The sequence below is a fragment of the Canis lupus genome, chromosome 3 (genome assembly GCF_003254725.2).
Source record: "Canis lupus dingo isolate Sandy chromosome 3, ASM325472v2, whole genome shotgun sequence".
NCBI classification, from domain to species: domain Eukaryota; kingdom Metazoa; phylum Chordata; class Mammalia; order Carnivora; family Canidae; genus Canis; species Canis lupus.
The window spans coordinates 65,508,661-65,529,542 of record NC_064245.1 but is presented as its reverse complement, the minus strand read 5'-3'; the positions used below and the strand labels follow the sequence as shown (position 1 = coordinate 65,529,542).

Sequence of the window (20,882 nt, the reverse complement as noted above, 5' to 3'; positions counted from 1 at the left end):
TCTTTCCGCCCTCTGTCATAATTCTTCTAATTTCCATCATAGTCTATGCCACCTGTACTTCCTACACACTACACACACACACACACACACACACACTGTTACACACACACACACCAGGAATAACATGATTAATTACAAGAATTATAGGTTCACTTGAACCATGTTTGGCACATGGTAGGAGCTCCATGATGCCTTGTTGAATGGCTGAATGCATAGATGGAAGGACTGATGTATCATTGGAAATGGCAATTTTTTTATTGTTTTTATCTTGATCAGTACAACCAAGGCATTTTCTGAAGTGGTTGTTATAGATCCAAATGGATCTTTCACACTTAGTTAAGTAAAACTCTTTCTAATACACCTCCTTTCTGGCTGTATCCATACTAGTTTTGTATCTTACAGTCAATACTTAACCTATCCAAACCTCATAGAAACCATGGTATAACCTAGACTTTACAAGGCAGCTCATGCACATGGCCACTACCAAAACCCACAATATGGCCACAAAAGAGAGGCCACAGCTAAAATGCTACTCCACTGGTTTGGGATGAGAAGCAGCATTTACTGAGTACTTGCCATATGCCAGAAACTACATTCGTCACATCACCTTATCCTCATAATAACACTATGATGCAACAATTACTATCCCTTCCTGTTTTACAGGTGAATAAAATGCGAACTTGATAAATCTTACTGAAGGAGCTGCTGTCCTCATTAGTATAGTGGTGAGTATCCCGACTGTCATGTGGGATACCTGGGTTTGATTCCCTGATGGGGAGGTGAGATCCCTTGGGGCACCTGGGTGGCTCAGTGGTTAGGCGTCTGCCTTTGGCTCAGGTCCTGATTCCACGGGTTCTGGGATCAAGTCCCAGAACTTCTCTCTCTCTGTCACTCATGAATAAATAAATAAAATATTTAAAACAAAATTCTCACCCAAGGATACACAGTTAAAGAATTACAAGCAGGGGGCACCTGGGTAGCTTGGTCGGATAAGTGTCTGGCTCTTGATCTTGGCTCAGGTCAAAATCTCAGGGTTATTGGATTGAGCTCCATATCTGGCTCCATACTCAGCCGGGAGTCTATTTGATATTCTCTCTCTCCCTCAGCTTCTGCCCCTCCCCACTGCTCTGTCTTTCTAAAATAAATAAATAAAATCTTTTAAAAAGCAGCAGCAGGATTCTAATCCAGGACTGCCTAACTCAAAGTGAATGGCTTTCCACATAACCCCCAAGCCAGGTATTCTGACTCGACGCCATAGTCTGTCTTGACAAGTAGATAGCCAGGGAGCTCAGGCTCTCCTGAGTATTCCCTAAGGGGTGTAGAGTTGCAGTTGTGGGTCTGCAGAAAGAAAAGAACAGGACAGCTCTAGGAAAAGCTACCCAAACCCACCAGACTGGAAACTAGCTGCTCACATCTGCTTGATGTCCAGTGCCAAGAAATGGCCCAACACCTTCTGCCTACAGCCCAGAGGCATGCAGGGTTCAGAGATACAAGACAGTACACTCCCTGAAGACTGGAACCATGCCCTGCTCATCCTTCTACAATAAGCACCAGGCTCAATAATTGTCTATGGACTTCAACTGAACTGTATTTTTAAGCCACTGCTTTTAAACATAAGGGCACTTTTTAAATAAAAGGATTAAGGAAATTGGAGGAGGGAAAAAAAAAACTATGAAAATTGGAAAGGGTCCAAAGTGAATATGAAGAGATTTATTTGAAAGAAAAATTAAAGGAGCCAAAATGCATGACTTGGCTAGCAGGCAAAATATAAACTGTAAGAGCCTGCAAATATATGAAAGGTACAAACATGAATAGAGAACTTAATTCATATTTTTTTATTTAAGTACAATTAACATAATGTTATATTAGTTTCAGTTGTATAATCATATGGTTTTTAATATTGTGTACAGGTGAAGCATCCAGAGAAAATAGTCTGGGGTAGGAAATGGGCATGCCAGCAGGATCCCAGGAACAGAGAAGTGGTTTGGGATGGTGAATTTAGAATCCCAAGACTCCAGATTTAGTTCTCAACATGATCTTGGCAAGCCACTGTACTCATTCATCCATCCATCCACCTAGTATTAATTGAGCAGCTGCTATGTACCAGGAGCTCTGCACACAGTGGCCTGGCCACCTGCCCAGCGACACTCACCATCTTCCAGAGAAGAGGCGTGTTAACCAGTAGAAGTGCAGAGTTTCACCATGGGAACCATAGGAGCAAATACATGAGTTTACAAGACAGGGAAGTCTCCTGGGGGAAGAGATGGTTAAACCACGACCATAAAAATGAGGAGACGTTTGTTAATGCAGACTGAAAGTAGAGAGGGTCCCAGGAAGAGGGAGGTACATGTGAGAAGGTGCTATAGATGGAATGTTTACATCCCCTCAAAATTCGTATATTGAAGCCCTAACCCCCAACCTGATTGTATTTGAAGGTGGGTCTTTTGGAGGTCATTAAGGTTAGATGAGGTCATGAATGTGGGGCTTCCATAAGGGGATCAGTACCCTATTTCTCTTCCTGCCATGTGAGGACACAGCCAGAAGGTGGCCATCTGAAAGCCAGGAAGGAGCTCAGACCAGTATCCAACCCTGCTGACACCCTGATCTTGGACTTCCAGCCTCCAGAGCTGAGAGATCAATTTCTGTTGTTTAAGTCAGCCAGTCTATGGTACTTTGTTGCAGCAGTGGAGCTGCCTGAGACAGAAAGGAAGGAGGTGAGAGAATGGGTTACTGAAGGAATTGAAAGAAGTTTATCATGGGGAGAGAGGCAGCCTAGTTAGGTGGGATTCAAGAGAGGGGCAGGCAAGGGCCAGCACTAGCTATTTATGCCAAGCATCTTAAGAACAAAAGGAGCTGCTAAAGGGTGATGAGCCAGGGAGTTGTAGGATCATATTTAAATTCTAGAAAGTTCTTTGGGGCAGAAGTGTGAAGAAAAGATTGGATCAGTGCAAATGGATCCAGGAAGAACAGAGACTGGAAGCTGTTCACTAGTCCATGAAAAATAATTTAAAAAGCTTCCCTATGACAGTGACACATGAGCTGAATGTCAATGGACCAGTAGAAAATTGCAAAGGGAAATCCTGGCAGGCACACAACCTAGACCAGGCAGGAATGCATAAGGGACAGAGTGCATCAGAACAGCAAGAACTTTTGGTGGCTGCAGAGTGCCAGGAGTGAGCAGGGGTGAGCAGGAATGTTGGGCCAAGACCCCCAACACCTTGTGTGTTAAACTGGGGGGAATAGACTTTCCCCTACAGGCCAGTGAGGAGGAGCAGTCAAAGGCAGAGATCTAGGATCAGAAATACCAGGGTTCAGGGCACCTGGAATGTTCAGACGGTTAAGCATCGATCAGACTCTGGATTTCGGCTTGGGTCATGATCTAAGGTCATGGGACTGAGCCCTGAGTCAGCCTTTGTGCTCAGCAGGCATTCTGCCTAAGACTTCTCTCCCTAACGAACAAGGAGTGGTGGAAGGGGGGGTGAACAGGGATGGGGTTACTGGGTGACAGGCACTGAGTGGGGCACTGGATGGGATGAGCATTGGGTGTTATACTATATGTTGGCAAATCAAACTCCAATAAAAAAAATATACAAAAAAAAAAAGATTCTCTCTCCCTCTCCCCCTACTTGTGCTATAAATAAATAAATAAATAAATAAATCTGATAAAGAAAGAAAAAGAAAGAAAGAAGAAAGAGAAAGAGAAAGAAAGAAAGAAAGAAAGAAAGAAAGAAAGAAAGAAAGAAGAAAGAAAGAAAGAAAGAAAGAAAGAAAGAAAGAAAGAAAAAGAAAGAAAGAAGAAAGAAGAAAGAAAGAAAGAAAGAAAGAAAGAAAGAAAGAAAGAAAGAAAGAAAGAAAGAAAGAAAGAAATATCAGGGTTCCAATCCCACTTGTGCCACAGTCTGTGTGCTCATGACCAATTGACTAATGGCTGGGACTCAGCTTCCTCACCTCTAAGATGGGAACTCTGTATTGAGCAAAAAGTTAGGTGCTCAGGGAGTTGTGCTGAAGATATAATAGGAGCTTTAAGGGGTCTACAGCAGACAGAGAAAAAAGGGGCCACGTTCTGTGTATTCTTTGAACATCACATGAACGCACTCTTGCTTTTCTTCTCCAGAGAGCTCCGAGAGGTTAACCTAGGACCTATCCAAGGAGGTTGAGTGGTCAAAGCCCTAAAGGCTCATGTCATGTTAAAATCTTAGAACACAGAGCTAAACAATGTGGAAGCCTTGCAGGGTCTCTAATTCTCAGTCCAATGTCTTCTTAAACTCAAGGTGCCTCAAGGTCTCCCTACCTGGCAATAACCTGCCTCTTCGTGCCTAAGCCCTGAGCATCCTATGCCCTGACCAATGCATGTTATTACCTGTGTGAGAATGACAGCAAGGAGACTGGTGATGATTCGATGTGCCCTTTCAGCAATAAGGCTCTCTCCTCCTTCTCCTGGTCCTCCTCAACACAGTGCTCTCACTTGATCCTCCAAGTTCCCACCAGACTGGAGCAGTTGTGCAATGGCCCCCAGATGAATTCAGCATGCCTAACCCCTGGACAGCCCCACTTCTCCATTACATGTCCTGCAGCCTGAGGCCCAATGATTTACTGGTTTACCAGATAGAGCCGGTGGCAAAGAGGCAACCTTGGAATTCTAACCATTGTGATCAAAGCCCATTCCACGAAGCAGATGTGTGACTTCCCCCAACCCCCCACCTGGTTACTTTCTTGTGTCTTGTTTCCTCATCTACAATGTGAGGATAATAATGGCATCCACCTTATGGGGTGGCAGTGAGGGTCACATGAATTAATATGTGTAAAGTATTTAGTAAATGTTCACTACCTCTATGATAATAATGGTGATGGTGATGAGTTCAGGGCCACTGAAGATTGAGGAAGCCTGGTTCTCCTTCTTTGGAAGAAAGTATGGTGGGTTTCACAGGGAGCACTGCCTTACCATGTCTCACCAGTGTACACACTGTACTGGAACATCCTGCCTGAGACTGCTACCATATAGTTGAGCTAGTGCAAATGGCAAATGGAAAATCTCTACAAGACAGCCACCCACAATAAATTTTCCTGACCTTCTGGGAAGCCCAAATATTAGAGCAGAAAGAGCAAACCCAGTCTGACTTTCTCATCTTGGTAGAAGGACATCTAAGGCCAAAGAGAGCAGTAACACGCCTGAGTCACACACCTAACCGGTGAGAGAGCCAAGTCTGTAATTCAGGACTCTTGCCAATCAACCTCATGCTAAGCAACAAGTCTCCAGTGAAGGGACACACAAAGTTACCAGCATTCACTGAGGACCTGCTATGCACCAGGTCCAGGGGAGAGGGCTTTACATTCATTATTTCATCACATCCTTACAACACACCTAAAAAATGGATGTCATTATCCCCATTTTTGCATGAGGAAATAACAACCAAAGTCATAAACCCATACCAATGTGTGCTATGGGCAAGGTCTCTTCTAATGTGTGAGTGTGTGTGTGTGTCTGTGTGTGTGCTTGTGTGTTGCTGTGTACTCATTTGCTCATTTGATGCTCATAACAACACTTCGAGGAAGCACAATCCTATTCCCTTTACACATAAGGAAACTGAGGCAGAGGACATTAAGTAAAGTGTTCAAATCACAGGGCCAGTAACTGACAGATTTCAAATGTGAATCCTGGAGGTTGGTGCCCAGAGACCATCTCTCAAATAAAGGAGGACAGAGTTCTTTACTTTGCTGGTAAAGAGCCAGTATTCAGCCCAAACCCAAATGACTGTGAGAGTCCGGGTCTTCCATCCTTCCATGCTCATTCCTGGCCCATCCTGGTGTCTGGCTGTGTCTGAGGCTCCGGGGATAGCTAGTGGCATTTCTAGGGCCTTCCCTGAGCCATCGAGCCCTGCAGAGTAGCCCTGACAAATCTGCAGGGCTGGGGGCCTGCCGAGTCCAGTGGGAACTACACTGGGGATTAAGAGAAGAGAACACAATTTTGTTCCTGCCTGGCCCCTGGCCAGGATACTGAGATTAGCAGAATAACTGCCAGATGGGTTACTGAATTTCTGTGCATTCCAATTATCAACATCTAAAAGCCCATTTCCCATTCCAAGCCCAGAGCGACTCGCAGCAAATGTCATCCTTGCTCAGAGAATGCTCGCCAGGCAGGTCACTTCAATTTCCGAGCTGGCACATTAGCATGGTGGGCACTTTCTTCCTCCTCTTCTGGCTTTTTATCTCTCTGTTTTCACTGAGCTGAGCTCTGTGAAATGAGTGGCTGCTCCCAACCCTGCCCATAGCCCCAAACACCCTGCACTCCACACAATGGACAAGGAATAATGGTCCCCCTATCAGCAGAGCCTGGGGTGCACTGGCAGGACAAGGAAACCTCTGCAGTGGACCCACACACCAGCTCCTGCCGCTGGCCAGCTCCCCAGTGTGCCAGCTGGGGCTTTTCACTAATGTCAAAGCACAGCACCTCTTTATAAAGCAAAGCCCCGCCCAGTCTGCAGGCCCCCTCAGACCTCAGAAAGGCTTTCTTCTCCCATGGCGCCAGGCCCACACCACTGCATTTAGGGCTCTCAGACACTGGACTCTGAGCCTGGAATGAAGGGGGACTCTTTTTCATTTCATTTCAACAAACACTCACAGCACATCTACTAGTGCTTGTGTTTGGAGCTCTGTATGAAGAGAAGCCAAAGAAAACATGAACTTCAAAATACCCACTATCTGGGAAAGGAAGGGTGAGGCAAGGAGGGAAGGAGGAGCCTCCCAGAAAGATACAGTACAAAACTGCCTGAAGCCTGTTTGGATAAAAATGTAGTGAGAATCATAATCTATTACAAGGGACTGCAAAGTGCAGTGCTGCAGGTAGGAGGTGCAAATCCAGTCTGCCATCTTTTTTTTTAAATAAAGTTTTATTGGAACATAATGACATTCATTTATTTTTTGCCCTACAATGGCAAAGCTGAGATACTGTATGCACCACAAGCCTAAATTATTTACTGTCTGCCCTTTAATAAAAAAAAAAAAAAAAAATTCTGCTGATCCTCAGTCTTTCTGGGAACTTCTCATATTCAATTCCATGTAATAATCACAACTCTTATCCTATAGGTATTATTAACTCCACTTTGCTGATAGAGGCATAGAGACGTTAAGTAAGCAACTGCTCAAGGTCACATAGAAATGAAGAATAGTATCTAGACTTGACCAAAATGTACTATACCTGTGTCTGAGACTTATGCTCAGTCTCTAAGTTAGCAGAAGACTGATTAATGGCAAGGAGTTGGAGAAACATACTAGTGAGGAGGTATGGCTTGGGAGACAGCAGAGTGGCAGGAATGAACACAGCCAGTAATAGGGAGGAACTTGAGAAAGAACATGAGAAATGCAGAGCCAGAAGGAGCCTTCAAGATCAAGCTCATAAAAGTCTGTATCTTAGGGCAGCCCCAATGGCCCAGCGGTTTGGCGTCACCTTCAGCCCAGGGTATGATCCTGGAGACCCAGGATCGAGTCCCACGTCAGGCTCCCTGCATGGAGTCTGCTTCTCCCTCTGCCTGTGTCTCTGCCTCTCTCTCTCTCTCTCTCTCTCTGTCATGAATAAATAAATAAAATCTTTTTTAAAAAGCCTGTATCTTAATCAGCTCAGGCCGCTATAGCAAAATACCAAAAACTCAGGTGCATTAAGTAACAGACATTTATTTCTCTCAGTTCTGCAGGCTGGAAATCCAAGATCAAGGTAAGGGCAGAGTCAGCTCCTGATGACAGCTTGCTTTCTGCCTTCACACTGTGTCCTCCAGTGTGGAGAGACACAGAGAGAGATAGCTCTAGTCCTAGTCTCTTTTCCTTTTCTTCTAAGGACACTAATTCCATCATGGAGGCTCTACCCTCATCTAAAACCTAACTACCTCTCAAAGGCCAGCTGCACATATCATTATGTTCTGGGTAGGGCTTCAACATGTGAATTTGGGTGGGTGCTGGAGTGCATAAACATATAGTCCATACTGCCCTGTCATACTAGCAAGGAACTAGAGACCAGAGAAGAAAAGCAATGCACCCAAGGTCACACAGGAAAGAAAAAAAAAAGGCCACACTGTAAACAAAACACTCTTAAAGCTTTGCAGAGTCTGTGCACTTTCTGAGCCAAACATGCCTCTCTATCAGAAGCACTATGTTTACTCTGGGCTGATCATAGTCCCAGGGAGCACTGGGGCCACATGCCCCTTCATGCTGTTTGGAGTCATAATCAAATCGGTTGCAGACTTGGTGTTTGTTTTAACTGCATGCCCTCATGTGACTGTAATTTCTGTTTGACCAGGCACAGAGAAAGGACACAGGACTGGAAAACAGCCGACCTGGCATCCTGTTTGTCACTTGCTTCACGTGCGACCATGGACTAGTCACTTAAACACTCTGGGCCCCAGTCTCTTACTGTGTGAAACACAGGGACTGGGATAGACAACACTTTCCCTAGAGCCAAATTGTTCATATTGAGTAAGATTGATTAACATAGAAATCATTAATGAACCCAAAGACAACACACCAGTTGCTTGGCTATCCTTGTTTAGTTACAACCCATCTCACCAAATCAAGAATCAGGAATGTTTTATTTCAATTTGTGAGACACAAAATATCTGTAACTAGAATTCAGGCATTCACTCTACAAAAAAGTATTAATTTTTATTGAGATTTGTCCTGCATGCTGAGATGCAACTGTGAATAAAACAGGAGTGACTACACAATGCAAGGCAGTATGAGAAATGCCACACACAAGAGGCATTTGACAGTAGCTACACAAGTGGCTCCAGAGATGGACAACCTGGGTTCAAAATCTGACTACCCCTAATTAACCATATAGCCATAGACAAGTTATTTAACTTACCTAAGGCAGAGTCCTCCTCTGTACAATAGAGATAAAAATGGTATCAGTCTCAGGGTTGTTGAGGAAGATCGACCAAGTTAATTCTTGTAAAATCCTTCAAGTTGCATCTGCCTAGATGAATCCTGTGAACATCAGCTATGATGATGATGATGGAGATGCACCAGAAGATGAAGGAGAGAAAGAATAAGATACCTAGCTGACCCAGGCCAGGGGTGAGGAGGTTGTAAATAGTGAAGGCTCCCCAAGGGAAGCAACATCAAAACTGAAGCCTAAAGGATGAGCAGGAATCAGATTAATCAGGGTGGGGATTAAAAAAAAGTCTTCTGTGCAGTGGGAATGGGGTGTGCAAAGGCCCTGAGACAGGAAAAATCGGAGTTTTGGGGAAACAAGAAGAGCACTGACAGGTAAGGATTGGGTGATGAGGCCAAATCTGATAGTGAAAGCTTTATAGTCACTCTCTCCCACTCCCACTCTGGAACTAGAGATGTATAACCCATCACACAATTTATCTATTTAGCCATGTGAAAAGCTCTAGGGGAATTCCATCCCTGCCTTCAGAGCCGCGCCAGCACTGGGGGTTGGGACTTGATTGGAATTTGGTCAGGCAGGACATTTGCCAGAAGCTACCAGGAACAGAAGAGCCTAGGGTGAGTGCTGGCTACATGTAGTGAGGCTCGGCCTGGGAAGCCAAGCCCACTGAAAAATTCAAAAGAGCTAAAGGTGTTGAAGCTGAAATCAAAGACAAGAAGGCCAGAGAGGCAGTCAGCTAGAAGTTGGAAGAAAGGAGAGAGATAGATTAGGGATGGAGAAGCAATAGGATTCAAGACAAATAGCCAAAGATAGCCCAAACTCCAGCAGCCTGTTTGCATGGGTCTGCTCACAAGGCATGCGGGGGACCAGCCTGGTTTGACTGCCAAGACTCTGGATCAATACCAGGCACCCTTATGCACTAATAGGCTGAGAAATGTGTAGTTAAGGTGAGGTGAGCAGAGGGAAGATCTCTGTTTAGACTCATGAATTTGCTCAAACACTGCCCTCCCTCGCCCGGGGTTAAGGTGAGGGACATTCCATGGGATCATTTCCTCCATGATCCAGTGTACATCCTCCAGTGTACCTAGGAGGGAGGTTATTAGGAGAAACCCAGCTTCCAACAGCCTCTGCTGTGAAGAAAGAAGGTCTACAATGACCACTGACTATGCTTCCATCTCATTTACATGTAAGTAGAATAAGAAAAGAACTATCAGACTATATTTTATGAAGGTTACATGAATTAATGCAGGTGAAGTACTTAAAACAGTGCTTGAAACAAAGTACTCTGTCTTATTAGTTAATTTGGTTTCACTTTACTCATTCATTCAAGAAAACATATCAAAGCCTACATTCTAGGCTCTGTGGTGGCTGCTCAGAATATAATGAAGAATAGGGTGTGGTCCCTGAGCTCAAAGAGCTTACAATCTAATGAGTCAGGCAGGCAAGTGAGTGTATGAATAAAGGACAGGGTAATAGCGTCTGTGAGAGAGAGCAGCCAACAATGAGAGAGAGCCCTGATGAGACTGAGGACAGTAAATGCAGAATGATATGCCCGATTGCTCACACTTCTAAACATGGACCAAGAAGGGCAGAGCAGTAAGCTACAACAAAAATAAGATCTGTGAAAATGGTGACAACGTCCTGAAAAGGTGCAGGGCTGACATACTGCCAACTCATTGGCTGCTTAGTCAAGAAGACACAACTCTCCATTATTCAGGAGAAAAGGGTGCTGAGGCACAGCACTTTTGTGACTCGAAATAAATATTGTATTTCAAAGACTTATCAACAAGTTGTGACCAAGTCTCCTTTCCTTCCTGATATTCAGGCTTCTGGGTTTTTATTGTCCCAAATTGATTTATAGATGCAATAAAAAAAAATATGAGAAGCAATGGATTTGTCCTATGTAAAAAGGAAGGCACCAGTGAGTTTCAAATACATTCAGGGCTTTTATTTCTACTTGAAGTTCCATGTTTTGAATATTAAATATATTAAGGATTAGGCCAACTATAATTCTTAGTAGCTCCAACATCAAAACATTTAAAGCAAGAAAAAAAGGTCTTTGCCTATAAAGTAAAATGAGAATGGAAGCAATTACCAGAATAATTCAAGACTCCTTAGTATCCTTTTTATTTTCATTTTCTGCCAGTTTTTGGTAACTGTGACAATTTGATCCAAATTTCATCTTTACAGATCCACTTTCCATCTGCTCCCAAGAAGACATTTGAGTATAAATGTATATATTTTCTTCTGACTAGAACACACCCAAGTAGTAATAGGTCAAGCTATTTTTTTTTTTTATAAATCTGATTTTGAAACTATACATGCTGTTGGTGGGAAAATTTGCAAGTGTAGAAAAACTTAAAGAAAAAAATATAACATAAAAATCCAATTCCTTGTGGCAACCACCAGTAACTTTGGAGAATTTCCTTCCTGATGCCTTGTTTTGATGAATATATTTTGTCTATTGTTTGTTTTAAATAGGTAAGACCGTGCTGTTTATGCACATTTGTGTCCAATCTTTTTACTTACTGTAATGCTATAAACATTTTTGAGGATGTTATTACACATGGTCCTCACATGTCTGATGACTGCACTGCATCATTTTCTCAGAAAGCCAATTCAACTTTTTTTTTTTTTCCCCTGAACCAAGCAGAAATGGAAAAGATAAGAAAACATGCTTTTTTAAGTTTTACTCAGAAGGACTGGACTCTGGGATAAGGATCCTTTCAAATCTTAAAAATCTTGACTTCTCTCCAGCCATAGGAAGGCCTAGGCCTAAAAAAGCAGGAGGACCAGTCCAGGCAGCAGTCACATGGGAGGACACACAGTGGTTTAAAACACAAAGCAAACTCTCAGGTCAACAGTTCCTGGGAGCCAGCTGATGTCAGATCCTCTGAGAACACCTCTGCTTCATCCTTGTCCGGACTGACAGGTTATACTGGTGTTTCCTCTAATGTCAGGCAGCACCCCCAACCTCACCACCCCCACTGCACTGAGAATCAAGAGGACCCTACTTCTAAAATCCAGCAAAGGCTCTCTATTGACCAATAATAGAATTGGCAAACATTTTCTCTAAAGGCCAGAGAGTAAATATTTTAGACTTTGCAGTCCACCTACAGTCCTTATCACATACTCTTTTTTGTTTTTTGTTTGGTTTTGTTTTTTTTAATGACCATTTAAAAGGTTGGGGGTGTGGGGGGGGAGGGACAAAAGCTTTTTAGCTCAGGCTATATAAAAAAGCCCACAGGCCAGAGTGTAGACTCCTGGACAGGAACTTCTTTCTTTTAAAAAAAAAAAAAAAAAGTTCATAGAAATCCTGAGAATTATTCTAAAATTTCTAAGAAATGTAACACAAGCCTAGTCCAATCTTAATCGATGGCCTGGAAAATAATCAGCACCAGGAGTTAAACCTCTGTAACCATGCCTCCAGTTCCCACAGGAGTGATAGAGAGTACCCAAGAATTCTAAGGCCACAGACATCAAAATGTCCTTTATATCTTTGGAAACTCACAACTCTTATAAGGATTTAGAAGATGCTTTTTCCAGAATCAGAAAATGCTAACTATTGCATCCCACAAATGGTTTGTAATACTCATGAACTACCAGAAAATAAATCTGCAAATATCTGTAGTTCCATCTACTGTCATCTTTATTTAACAACACAAATGATGATTCTGGATACAGTCTCTTGACTTGGAGAACTTTCAAGTTGAGTTGAATTAGAATTTTACACAAACAGTTAATGAGGATAAGAGACTAAGTATATAAACAGACAATGGCCAGACCATACCTAAAAATAGAACTCTGACCCCAAACCTGCAGTGGCTAGCTCAGGAAACCAAGTCCTTATCTATGGTAACCAGCCCAGGAGACCAATCTGCTATGTCACCCTCACAGGACGTAAGATTGCTATCTTTAGTAACACTCCAGGAAGTTAAACCATAACCACTGTAACAATCAACACAAAATGTCCAGGATTTGATTAATAACTGACAGTTTACCTAATTTTTGACCCTGTTTCCAACTTAGGGTCAACCAGAAAAAGCTCCAATCAATCATATAGGCTGCTCCACTTCTGGTTATCCCCTCTACAGTCATCCCATGCCAACAATCTCTGGTCAGAACATACCTGAAGCTTTCTCCTCTTTCTACTCTAAAGCTTTCCCACTTCACCTGCCTTTGACTCTGCAAAGACACAAGTGATGGTGGATGACTCCCTTTCTATAGCAAGATCTGAATTAACAGTCGTTGTTTCTCTTGTTTGATTAGTCTTCACTTATTTCAACAAGGTTATATCCCCTCCCTCTATTTTGCATATTTATATTGTAAAACTTCACCAACTTTAATGCTCCTAATTCATGATTACAAAGAATTTAAAGATAGAAAATAATGCGGCTCTGTAATTTGAGACATCAAAGTTATAAATATGGAAACTAAACCACAGAGATTTTTGATCCACTGTTCCCTCCATGATATTACACTGCCTGCCTGAAGGTGGAGTCATTTCACAGGAGGCTGGGCCAAAGTGCTTTCTGTGAAATAGAACACAGAACCCAGTAAATTGGTTGAGCAACATTTGTTTTGCTAAGTACTTACTATGTGTCCAGTGCTATAGTGCATATTAAGAGTCATATACAGTATGATAAAGAAATTTGAAAATTAATTGAAAAGACTCATACACAAAGAATTAGGAAATTACATAAGATGCACAAAGAATGAGGAAATTATGTACAATGCCATTTCCAAAGTGTATTCCAAAGAATGTTAAAATTCCAAAAGAATGTTAAATTCCACCTGGGTGGCTCAGCCAGTTAAGTGTCTGCCTTTGGCTCAGGTCATGATCCCAGGGTCCTGGGACTGAGTCCCACATTGGGCCTCCTGCTCCTCAGGAAGACTTCTTCTCCCTCTGACTCTGCCTCCCTCTGTTTCTCTCTCTGTCTTTCATGAATAAATAAATAAAATCTTTCAAAAAAAAAAAAGAATGTTAATAGCTACTAGGTGAAAAAAGGAACTTATATATCAAGAGCATTCACAAATTATAATTCCAGAAAGTTATTTTGTGGGTCTCAACAACCTGATTCTAAAATTTATATGGAGAGGGAAAAGACTCAGAAGAGTTGATACAGTATTGAAGTAGAAAAACAAAGTTGGAGGATGATAGTACCCAACTTCAGGAGTTAATATAAAACTATAGTAATCAAGACAGCACAATATTGGTGAAAGAATAGACAAATAGATCATTGGGACAGAACTGAGAGCCCAGAAATAGACCCCCATAAATATAGTCAACAGAGCTTTGACAAAAGAGTAAATTCAACACAATGGAGCGGAGATAGAGTTTTCAACGATGGTGCTTGAACAGGAGATCCACATGCAAAAATAAATATAAACACAGATCCTACACGTTTTACAAAAAATTAACTCAAAGTGGATCATTGACCTAAATGTACAATACAAAGCTATAAAACTCCTAGAAGATAACACAGGAGAAAATCTAGATGACCTTGGGTGTCATGATGCCTTTCTAGATACAACACCAAAAGGCACAATCCATGAAAAAAATCATTGATAAGCTGGACCTCATTATAATTGAAAAATTCTGCTGTGGGAAAACAATGTCAAGAGAATAAAAAAACAAGCCACAGATTGGAGAAAATACTTGGAAAAGACATATCTAATAAAGGATCATTATTCAAAATATACCAAGAACTCTTAAAACTCAACAATTAAAAAAAAAAAAACTGAAAAGGGCCAAAGACCTTAGACACCTCATTAAAAAAGATATGCAGATGGCAAATAAGCATATGAAAAAATAATTCACATCATATGTCAACAGGGAAATGAAAATTAAAACAACAGTGAGATATTAAAATAGCCAAAATCCAAAACACTGACAACACCAAATGCTGGTGAAGATGTGGAGCAATAGGAACCTCAATTCATTGCTGATGGAAATTCAAGATGGAACAGTCACTTTGGAAGAGAATTGGGGCAATTTCTTACAAAACTAAAAATTCTTACCATACAATCCAGCAATGACACTTTGGTATATACCCAAAGGAACTGAAAGTTTACATCCACACAGAAACTTGCACACAGATATTTATAGAAGCTTTATTTATAATTACCAAGATGTGGAAGCAACCAAGATGGCCTTCAGTAGGTAAATAGGTAAATAAATTATGATCCATCCAGACTGTGGAATGTTATTCAGCACTAAAAAGAAATGTTATTAAGACATGAAAAGACATGGAGGAAACTTAAATGAATATTATTAAGGGAAGGAAGCCAATTTGAACACCCTACATACTGTCTAATTAGACTATATGACATTCTGAAAAAGGCAAAGTAAGGAGACAATAAAAAAGTCAGTGGTTTCCAGTGACTATGAGGGGTGGGTAAGAGGGGCGGAGGACAGAGGATTTTTAGGATAGTGAAAATACTCTTGTAGAATACTATAATAGATAGTATAATAGGTACATGTCATTATACATTTATCCCAAACCTAAAGAATATACAACACCAAGAGTGAACCCGAAGGTAAACTAGGGACTTTGGGTGTTTATGATGTGTTCATGTAGATCCACCAATCATAGCAAATGCACTACCCTGATGGAGGAGTAGATAATGGGAGGGGGCTATGCATGTGTGGGAGCAAGGGGTATATAAGAAATTTCTGTGCCTCCCTTTTAAGTTTGCTATGAACCTAAAACAGCTCTAAAAAAGAAAAATAAATTTTAAAAATTTTAGTTATTTTTCAAAAAAGGATTCAGAAGATGCTGTGTGAAACCAAGTTTAACAAAATTTTTATTATAAAACTCAGTGTTTAATTTTCAAAAAGGAATAAATTTTATTTATTTATTTAATAATAAATTTATTTTTTATTGGTGTTCAATTTGCCAACTTACAGAATAACACCCAGTGCTCATCCCGTCAAGTGCCCCCCTCAGTGCCCGCCACCCAGTCACCCCCACCACCGCCCTCCTCCCCTTTCACCACCCCTAGTTCATTTCCCAGAGTTAGGAGTCTTCCATGTTCTGTCTCCCTTTCTGATATTTCCTACCCATTTCTTCTCCCTTCCCCTCTATTCCTTTTCACTATTATTTATATTCCCCAAATGAATGAGACCATATAATGTTTGTCCTTCTCCAATTGACTTATTTCACTCAGCATAATACCCTCCAGAGGAACAAATTTTAAATGTATTTCCCAAACACAACTGATCCTAGAACTCGTTCTGAGCAGAGCGTCTGGACTCCAAGATACAGGGAACAAACATATTTTGGGAGATTGTTTAATAAGACATTTGTGACATCTTACAAATTGAAGTCTCACTGAAAGGGAAGCAATTTATGCAAAGGAAAATGCCCTATTACCACTTCCTTGGTAACATCTAAGAGTTTAGTAAGGGATTACCACATTCCAGGCATTGTGCTAAGTTATTTACATACAGTATCTCATTTAATGGCTACAATATCCCCATGAGTTGGCTACTATTATTATGTTTCAGGGATGAAAAGGGGGAAACTCAGAAATTAAATAACTTGCCCATGGGTTTCCTTCTCCAGGAAGACATGAATCATTACCAGGTCTTCCTCCCTGCACTAGCTTCAAGGGTGCTGTTCCCCTTTCTTGCTGTGACCCAGGGAAGAGCAGAGGGCCCATTCCTCTCTGCATGTACATTTGAGGCAGGACTCAAATATTCCTCCTAAAAGACTTTACCAAAGGAAAGCCAGCATTAGCAAGATACAGCTCCTAAGTACTCTGGCTTAATTAAAAACAGCTAGGAATATGGTTTTGGGGCCAAAGTTACAGGATTCAAATCCCAGTACATTTACTTACTAGATGTATGAGCTTGGGAAATTCATTGAATTCCTCTAAGCCTCAACGTTCTCATCTGTAAAATAAAGATAACCATAGCACTACTGATCTTTTGGAGTTGCTGTGAAAGTTGATGAGTTCACTCATTGACCAGAGTGCCTGGGCATACAGTGTGCATTCAATGAGTGTCAGCCACCATCACTATGAGCATCTCTCTACCCTGGGTGACAGAGCCTGTCTTTAACTTCCAGTATTTGAGAGTGACCTCATAGGTTCCTGGACGCCTCGAGTGTAGAGCAAACCCATTGTCCATGCAAGCCATCCACTTCTTTTTTAGCTCCTGACCTAAAGAGCCAACCCAGGTGGTTGACATTGGGAATGTCAAAATAGTCCCTACCATTAAGGTATGTTTAACCTTGAGCATATAGCCCACATGTATCAAGATGTTTCATTACTGGCCACACTAAGAGAAGAAATACACACAATCAATTTAAGGTAGGGAAGTGGTTGGCTTCTTCTTTAAGCTAATAAAAAATCAGTTTTATTCATTAAGGTAAGTAGAACTAGCAGTTACTGGCAGTTTTTTTTTTTAGTGTACCATATAATAAGGTACTGCCATTTCTCTTTGGAATGCAAAGATTTTAATCTGCTACCTGGTAGTTATAAGAGGGCAAATAGAGAACTTTCATCAGGAGCTATTAGCATGTTACTAGTATCTTTCTGGCATGCCCTAGGCATGAAAGTTCTGTTTCTGGTTCTTTTATACCAGAACTGAAAGGAAAGTGAATCAAAAAGGATGTTTCACCTCAGTCACACCCGGGGAGTAAACCTACTGGCCAGTTGGATTTGTTTTTTGTTTTTTGTTTTTTTAAAGATTCTATTTACTTATTAATTTATTCATTCATTTATTCATTTATTCATTTGAGAGAGAGAGAGAGTAGAGTGGTGGGAAGAGCAAAGTGGAGGAACAAGCAAACTCCGTGATGAGCGAGGATACAACACGGGGCTCAATCCCAGACCCAAAGATCATGACCTGAGCCTAAATCAAGAGTTGGATGCTTACCCAACTGAGCCACTCACACACTTCCCCACACACACTTGCCAGTTTTGAGAGATGTCTTATTATATTTCCAAAAAAACTAAAATTTTCAAGCTATTATTGAGGTCCTAGAATTCTAGTTCAGTTTAGTTCTCTTAGGAGATTTTCAAAGTAGGTTAGTATCTCACATTATGGAACTAAGTTCAGTCCTGTGGTGGCAGTGTGTTTGTGGAAGGCCAAAACACTAGTCAAATAATTTTCACCATATTAGTGATTGCTAACATTTCTCTGTGCTTAGTATTTGCTAGGCAAGTTTTTCATTCACACACTAAGTATTTATTGAATAGCAATTATGTGCTAGACAACAAATCAGAATAAATGTTCAGTTCTCATGGAGCTTACATTCCAGTTAGGGAGACGGACAATAAACAAAAAATTTAAGTGTAAGTTTTAGGATGATAAAGGTTAGAGAAGAATAAGTCATGGGAGGGGATAATGAGTGGTGAGTGCAGGGGTGAAGCAGGGTACAATTTAAAATAGTGATTAGGAAAGTCCCCACTGAGAAGTGGACATTTGAGCAAAAATTTGATAGAGACGATAAGGATTTTTTTTTTGTAAAATTTTATTTATTTATTTATTTGAGAGAGAGAGAGCAGGAGCGGGGGGAGGGGCAGAGGGACAAGCAGACTCCTTGCTAAGCACAGAGCCCACATGGGGCTTAATCCTAGGACCCTGAGATCATGACCTGAGCAGAAGTCAGACACTTAACCTAATGAGCCACCCAGGTGCCCCAGGATATTTATCTTATAGCCATTATCACATTTAATCCCTTCTACTGGATATCATGATTATCCCCATAACATAGAGGAGGGAAATAAAGCAGAGAGCTTAAACATCTTACTCAAGGTCATAGATCTTGAAGCAGCTGTCAAAGTCAACATTTGAACCCTGGCAACTTTGGACTATTTTAGGGCCAGAACTCTTACTCTCTCCTATGCAAAAGTACTTCCTAAAGATTAGAAGGCCTTGTGTTTATGCCATTGTTTCTTGGGTCCAAACAGACCCTTCTATATTCTCCATTTGGGGATATGAGGGCTGGGACTCTGCAAACCATGATTCCCCTTTGCCAGAATATTTGTGGGTCTGCCACACGGGAGATCTCAAGAGAAGCTAGGAGCCACAGAAGAAAGCAAGAACCACTGTCTACTTCCCACCAGCAACAACATGTCTCCACAGCAGCAACCATCCTTGGTTAGTCTCCAACTTTATTCCATAGATCCAGAACCAATGGTGTGCAGGAAACTGACTCTCCAGAAGAAAAGAAAAGAAAAAAAGTCTTGTTTTGCAGTAGCATTTACCCATTGCTGTGGCATAAATATACCTATCATGGGTCCCCTCAAGCTACGAAAGACTGAACAGCTATCTCAAAAAATCCCAGGAAATTTAACAGTTCTTTTAAGCCCCTACTAGCCAGCTCCAGCACACTCTGGCTGCACACACTGGGCCCTTCATAACCTCTTAGAAATCCCAAAAGCCCCCAGGCAACACCTTTCTTCAATGTGGGTCCCAGATCCTCAGAAACATGATTTGCTTATTTGTTTATTGAGAGAGAGAGAGAGAGAGAGAGAGCATGTGTCAGGGGAAGGGCAGAGGGAAAGGGAGAGGGAATCATAAGCAGGTTCTGTACTGAGTGAGCCCAGTGAGATTGAGCTCCTGAGATCATGACCTGAGCTGAAATCAAGATTTGGACACTTAACTGACTGAGACACTCAGAAAGAAACATCTTTAAGGTTCTAATTCTGATTATCCCAAATTCCACCCTTGCTCCCTAGCCCTCGGGGTGGTTGCTGCTTCCCACACTTGCCAGCTCTGCTACCTCAGTGCTTCCATTTTGTTTGTTAGCCCTCCAATACCTGCTTCAACCAGTCTTCCTCAGTGGATGCTTTGCTGTTAAACTAATTAATGTGATTTCTGTTTTCCTGACTGGAACCTGTTGGATACTCCATCAATTTAATCCTTTCAGAATTTGTCACAAGTACCCCCAATCCAATTGTGCCCTTTTGCCTTGCTGCCTTTAACCTCTTTGGTCTTTCTGCTTAAAGTCTCATCTCCTGGCTCCTCTGCCCCATCAACTCCTCATTCCTCAACAGCAGTACATCTGCTGTGCTGTTAACTTTCTTCCCTACATTGTGAGCACCTTGAAACCAGGGACTCTGTTTTCTTGTCTTTGCTGTGTCCCTAAATTTCCAAAGTGCTGAGCGCAGTTCCTAGACTATCGATATCACTGTATGAAAGAAATGGAGAAACAGAACCAATAGGATATAGGAGATTTATATACCATAAGGAACTGGCTTTCACAATAATGGAGGCTGGCAAGTCCCAAGATCTGTAGAGTGAGTCAGTGGGCTACAGATCTTGGAGAGCTAATGCTGCAGTTCTAGTCTGAAGGCCTCCCAGGCCAAGAGAGCCAGGGAGAGCCAGTGTTTCAGTTCATGCCTACAGGCAGGAAAAATTATCTTTTATTTAAGGAAGGTCAGGCTTTTTCTTCTACTCAGACCTTTAACTCATTGGATGAGACTTTCCCACATTGGAGAGGGCAACCTGCTTTATTCAAGCCAATAAGTTAAAGGCTAAACTCATCCAAAAACACCCTCACAGAACATCAAGAACAATGTTTGATCAAACATCCAGGTCCAGTCAAGATGACACATAAAATTAACCATCCCAATCATAAAAGCTCACTGTACAGTGATGAAAAGTGGAGGTATGGTATAAAATAGTATAGTATGGTCTGACCTCAGACCCCCACATGCACACCTGACTCCACCCCTTCCTAGCTTGTGGGACTAAGGCATGTGGCCATACTCTCTGCTCTTTGTCTCCTCATCTGTAAAGTGGGAATGGTCATACCTGCCCCCTGGGCCTATTAGGAAAATTAAAAGAGCTCATGTGTAACATGCCTTTCTAGAACAAATGACTGATGGATGTTTGTTGAATGCATGCCCACCAAGTGGAAAGGAATTGTTATAGACACCCCCCATGTACTGGCTCATTACACATTATCTTCTCTAGGGCTCCTGGTTGGACATGCAATTATTCTCAACTAGGCTAATCAGCCAGATTTCTGGGACCCTGAGCTGA

The 20,882-nt window shown here is 41.7% G+C and overlaps 1 long non-coding RNA gene across 4 annotated transcripts in view; it reads right to left on the bottom strand.

Annotated features, from left to right (window-relative positions):
* The window catches only part of LOC125752094 (uncharacterized), an 84,531-nt gene extending 79,541 nt beyond the window's left edge, over nucleotides 1–4,990 (bottom strand). The window contains exon 1 of one of the 4 annotated variants that reach the window (XR_004814724.2): nucleotides 4,361–4,990. This is a non-coding gene — a long non-coding RNA (uncharacterized LOC125752094). The remainder of the gene's footprint in view (nucleotides 1–4,360) is intronic. The other 3 variants (XR_004814722.2, XR_003132386.3, XR_003132383.3) reach the window with 3 other exon arrangements.
* Between the last annotated feature and the right edge of the window lie 15,892 nt (nucleotides 4,991–20,882).